Below are 6,556 nucleotides of genomic sequence, written 5' to 3'. Positions count from 1 at the left end.
AGCAGTACCTCTAATGAAGGTCACAATGCAATAAAGGTAACAGCACAAAAATAAACTACAACTATAGCTATATACAATTGTAGCTACCTGGAATATTAGTTCTGAGGTTAAAAATGTAATATATCATGCTTTCTTTCTGGCCACTGCTTTTGCAAGAACAAAATATTCAGTGCTAGATACAATAATTGACAGCAATTTCATCTTCTTTCCCGCTGACCAGAAACATCATGTATGACTGGTTACCAATGGCCATTGCAATCTGAAGTGCGAGAAGTGATCTGTGTCATCAGTTGGTCCTTCAGTTCCTAATCATGATATAGTCACCGTCAAGAACATGAAAGAGATCCTCCATCAATGTGCAACTGCTCATTGCCCACTGATTCCCCTGGAATAATCTGCTGTGGCGGGGAGTCTATCTGCATTAGCAATGCCATGGTGTCGCTGACACAAAGACCCTGATTACACAAAGGTGCAGCAATTTAGACTGTAATCTGAGTTTAACCTGTATCTGCTGCAGGTCTGCATACATTGAACTAGTAGTGCATAAATAATAGTGTATCAGCCACACCATCATTTCAACAGTAAATTGCAGCTGTCTAGAATACAGCGCAGTGATCATCAAACAGGGAGCAATGATTTTACTTCATGCTTGACATTCATGGGGGAAGAAGATCTCAACACTGGTTCCACAGTGACGTAGGATATTAACTGCAATCATGGTTATTAATAATAAGGAGGTAAACCATGGGTACAATAAGGTCAAGTCGATCAATAGGATCAATTCTAAGTATGCCCTTAAGATAGACACAAAATGTTGGAGTAACTCAGCAGGTCAGGCAGCATCTCAGGAGAAAAGGAATAGGTGATGGGTCAAAAGCTTTCTTTAGTCACCTATTCTTTTAACCAGAGATGCTGCCTGACCCTCAGACTTACTCCAGCATTTTTCTCTATCTTCGGTGTAAACCTGCATCTGCAGTTCCTTCCTTAACGCTAAGTAAACCCTTCATGGTTTAACTTCAGCCGCTCATGAATCCCCTTTTCCAAAGTTTACAAAAGTGAAATTGGATAATCCAATTTTTCAGACTGAAGAAGGGCCTCGACCCGAAAAGTCACCCATTCTTTCTATCCAGAGATGCTGCCTGTCCTGCTGTTACTCTAGCTTTTTGTGTCTATCTTTGGTTTAAACCAGCATCTGCAGTTCCTTCCTACACAATTTGTACTACTACTTCCTTATTTTAAAAAATCCTTCCATCCAAATGCATATATTCCATTAAAAAATAAAGCTGTAATGAATTCATATATTATATGTGAATGATATATATAAATTATATGTCAATTTCTCAAATTGAAATTATTAAAGCATCAAAGAGTCAGAGAAAAGAAGTAAACCTAAAATTCTTCAATTTCCACGACAAAGTCACACCAAATTCTATGGTCACGCATACCTATGTTAAAGTCCCTTGCGAAAGAAAAAATATGGTACAAATAATAAACTGCCATAAATGCATTTGTCCCATTGATCTCCATTTTTATTTTATAAACAATGCTAAAATCTCAACATAAAAATACTGCCCATTCAGTGTATTAATCTCATGTTTTTGATGCTTAAGTGTTTCTTTCAGGCATTGCATTCATTCCAAACTCAACTAAACACAAAGATTTTGAAATTAATACACTCTTGAAGTAAGTATGGTGGTGAGCTGCAGGCTTTCAGTGTCAAATTGTGGGATTTAGACATGACTCCATTCTTTTGTAATTTATCATAACATTGAATAAGGGTCCCAACCCATAATGTTACCTATCCATGGGGTCTGAAGAAGAGACCTGACCTGAAACATCACCTATGCATGTTAGAGAGTCATAGTCACACAGCATGGAAACAGGCCCTTCAACCCAACTCGTCCAGGAGACAAACATGGCCATCTAAGCTAGTCCCGTTTCCCTGCATTTGGCCCATATCAATCTAAACGTTTCCTATCCATGTACCTGTCCAAGTGTCTTTGTTATTGTACTTGCCTCAACAACCTCTTCTGCAGTTCACTCCATATAGCCACCACCTTCTGAGTGAAAATGTTGCCCCTTAGGTTCCTATTAAATCTCCCCTTTCTCACCTTAAATCCATGCCCTCCATTCCTGATTCCTTTGCCCTGGGTAAAAGACTGTGCATTCATTAAACCAATTCCTTTCATGGTTTTATACACTGCTATAAGATCAGTTCTTAGCTTCCTGCACACCAAGGAATAAAGTTGTAGCGTGCCCATCCTCCCCCTATAACGCAGTCTCTTGAGTCCTAGCAACATCCTAGTAAATCTTCTCTAAAGCACTCGTTCCAGCTTAATGACAACCTTCTGACAGCAGGATGACCAAAACTGAACACAAAACTCCAAATGTAGCCTCACCAACATCTTGTACAACTTTAACATAATATTCCAAATACTGCACCAAATACCTTGACTGACGAAGGCCAATGTACCAAAAGCCTCCTTTACCTCCCTATCTACCTATGATGTCACTTACAGGGAACTGTGTACCTGTACTCCTACATCCCTCTACAACACTTCCCAGGTCAGAGGACCCATTCACTGTGAACGTCATGCCCTAGTTTGAATTCCTAAAATGTAGCACCTTGCACTCACTTACATTAAACTTCATTCTTCAGTGCACTTGCCAGATCAAGATCCTGCAGTATTTTTTTGACAGCCATCTTAATTTTTGATAACATGTTCTCCAGAGATGCTTTCTGACCAGTTGAGTTACTCCAGCACCTTGTGTCTTTTATCGTGCGGTTATATTATAGCATCCTTAAAAACTACAGTTTCACCTAGGTCAAGACAAATCATATGGTGCTTTAAAATATACCCTCCAGTATCTTGTGAGGAAGTCTTGTCTACTTTCAATGAAATTTTGGATGCTCATGCCATTAACAGCTGAAAAATCAGTAGGGTTAAGGAATGACAAACTGCACTAGAATGCAGTCTATTTACTCTTATAATTCATGGTGTCCAGATTGAAAGGTAGACATCTGGGCAATTGAAACAATGCTTCTAAATCTATCTGAAAATCGTATAGTAAGTGGGAGTAGATTTCGCTTGTGTCCAATTGAAAATAAAATTCTAATTATTCTAATAATAAAAGTCCAATTGTTAAATGGGTGAAAGAGAATCAAGTTAAATAAAAATAAAATGGATAATATGAGTAGCCAAATCACGAACATGTTTTGCAGTAACTGCGAAGTCTAACTTCACTCCAATGTCTAATTGCGATACAACAAATATAGTGGCTAATTCATAACCATTCTAGAATGGCTTGTTATTATTATCAGTTTCTGTTTTACAAGTTTTTTTTTAATGGGTGAAGTATGGGTGAAGCATATCATGCCGAAAAATATATTTTGGCACGGTTTTTTCAGCTCAGAGCCAAAGCTGACTGCTACAGACGGTGTGAGAAACCCCTGATAAACACCCAATAGTGACCTCACACTTGGCACAGGAATCAGAATGTTGTTCTTTTATGGCAAAATTGCTTTTGACTTAATTTATTTGTTTGCTGCAGATGGAGGAATTTGAAACCATGTCAAGGTGAACACAGTATTCAGCCAAACTTCTCCAGACTTCAGCTCAACATCATCAGTTATTGCAATTTTGCCATACTCTGCCCATGTCCCAATGGACAAGCAAACATAACCAGGGTGCCTCCGTTTAGAGTTCAACACCCATCATTACAATATTATACCATTATATGAATGTCCATGTTTTTGGAATTCCCTTTTTTTTTTCCAAATTCTTAAAAGTTTTGGAAAGTCAAACTTAATTTTCAAAAATATAAGTACATGTAATAAATCGGGTAGATATGCAGAATCTCTTGCCCAGAGTGGGAGAATCAAGGACCAGAGGACATAGGTTCAAGGTGAAGGGGAAAAGATTTAATAGGAATCTGAGGGGTAACTTTTTCACACAAAGGGTGGTGGATGTATGGACCAAGCTGCAGAGGAGGTAGTTGAGGCAGGGACTATCCCAACATTGAAGAAACAGTTAGTCAGGTACATGGAAAGGTCATGTTTGGAGGGATATGGACCAAACACAGGCAGGTGGGACTATGGTAGCTGGGACATGTTATCAGATGTGGGCAAGTTGGACCGAAGGGCCTGTTTCCACACTGTATCACTCTAGATACAAGAAAAATCTTGATGGATGCATTATATGAATACATCCTTTCAGAAATTTGAATTAACCATGGTGTGCTGAATCCATTGATTGCTCACCTTATTTGCACCACAGCAATTCACCCTAGGATTTTTTTCCTTCACTTCTTGTAGTATGCTAATGGTATTGGCATCTTCTTGCTGAAGTAAAAGTAATCGTATATTGAATTACTGAGAAACAAATGAGTAACAGCATTTATTAAAAGAGGAACAATCAGTGAAAAATTCAAGATGCAAACTGCATGAAAGTTGATTTATGAGAACAAGAATTAATGTGCCACATCTATATACTAAAACTCTTGTTTGTTCGCTTGTTCCTGAACTACAGCCAAAACGGTACATGATAGTATGACAATTGTAGGCCCACCTTACTCACCGTCGCCCCATGGTCCTATGGAAGAAGTTTCATTGGAATCGGTGTTATATGTTTAAAGTTATTCAAATTTTAAATTGTTTAATACAATGCCTGCGCAGTTGAGGTTCCGTTGATCTGATACTTACATGAGATGGCCGCCGCATCCGCGTGTGCTCAGAACAAACGCGTCCGTGCCTGCGCAGTTGGTTACCATTGAGCAGGGCTCGGCCGCCTGTCTCTTGGGGGCGGGAGAGCCAGGCCTGGTGCCGGGGGAAGCAGCTGGAGCCTGGGCCTGGGCCTGGACATGACCGGGTAACTGCGAGACTGAGGTGGGCCATGGGGAAAGGTGGCAGCAGCAGCAGCGGCGGCGGTGAGGCTGGGTGTTGGTGGAGGTGGAGGCCGAGGACTGAGCCTGGTGTTGGGCCTACCCTCGGCTTCCCCGTCCCCCCTCCTCTCCCCGGACGGCTCAGCGCCTTCCCCATGCTGCCCAGAGTCCAGCGGCTCAGCAACAGTGGGAGAGCCATCACCGTCTACCACTGAACATCCCCGCACCGAGACAGGTCAGGACTCTCCCCTCCTCCCCCCGCTCCACCAATGGCAGCCGCATGGGCTGGGAGGCGGGTTGCTACGGCAACCACGGGTTGCTCCCTGGGTGGAGGGGGGGGGGAGGGAGGGGGGGGAGGGAGGGGGGAAGGAAGAGTGTAGGGGATGGAGGGGGATGGAGGGGGGTGGAGGGGGAGGGGGAGTGGGGGAGGTGGGGGGGTGTGGTTGGAGGAGGGGGAGAGGGAGGGAAGGGGTGGGGGAGTGGGGGAGGGAGGGGAGTGGAGGAGGGGAGGGAGGGGTGGGGAGGAGTGGAGGTAGGGGGAGTGGGGAGGCGAGTTGGGGAGGAGAGAGTGGGGGAGGAGAGGGTGCTGCACCAATGCAGGAGAAGCAACCCTAGGGGGGAGGGGGGTAGAGTGGGGGCTGGTGGAGGTTGAGGGAGGGAGGGGGAGATTGGGAGAGGGAGGGGGAGGGAGGGGGAGGGGGATGAGGTGGGAGGTGGGAGGAGAGGGGGGGAAGGAGCGAGGGGGGAAAGAGGGGAGGGGGAGTGGGGGGAAGAGTGGAAGGGGGAGTGGGGGAGGAAGGTGCTGCACCAATACAGGAGTGGTTTGGGCCCAACTTGGTCTAGTCATTTTGAATTCTGACTTTGCATATGTCTGCTTGACTATGTTGATTTATCTGATTTTTTTCCCTTCAGTTTCCTTTGGTCTATATATTGGATCCCAAATGTATTCATTATTTAGAATTTCATTTTCGTGCTTGGCTCTGTTATTGTTGGATGTCGATTGCATTTCTCTTGTCTCCCCAAACATTCCGCCAACAAATTCCTTAGACAGTTTTGGGGGCGATCTCCAATGGGCTTGTAATTGAAACTTAATAAGCATCACCATGTTGTATAATTATAACTTAATAAGTTTGGCAATTGGATTCTTCCCTCAACTCAGGCATTCAGTAATTCAAATTTCTAAAAGGACTGTATTCAAATAAAACATGCATCAAGATTTTTCCTGTATATGTATATGTTCATTTTCAGCCAGGAAAATATGAACTGCAATTGCAAATTAACCATAGGGTATGTGATCTTCGCAAACACAGGCCAGGGTTGCACAGCTATTCTCAATAGACAATAGGTAGATTGTTCAAATCATTCAAGTTGCTGGGCTGCCAGTCATTGTCCACATGCTTCCAGTGTGGCTTCTGGCACAGTTTTGCACTGGAAGCCTGGTTCCCATCATTTCAGCACAAGGGCTGCTTCAGCATAAGCATCCCTCTGCACTCAGAATGGCTTTTTACAGCTATTGAGACCCAAAACAAAGGCTCACAGGTCGTCATAGCCTTCAAAGAATTTTGAATGTTTGTGAAAAAAAGCAGATAAATCAACATAGCCAAGCAAACATATGCAAAGTCAGAATGAGAAAAGACGTGGTCCATTAATCCTTGCCCTTTGCAGAAATCAACTT

This window comes from Rhinoraja longicauda, chromosome 5, assembly GCF_053455715.1.
Source record: "Rhinoraja longicauda isolate Sanriku21f chromosome 5, sRhiLon1.1, whole genome shotgun sequence".
Lineage (NCBI taxonomy): Eukaryota > Metazoa > Chordata > Chondrichthyes > Rajiformes > Arhynchobatidae > Rhinoraja > Rhinoraja longicauda.
Note: the sequence above shows the minus strand (reverse complement) of the source record.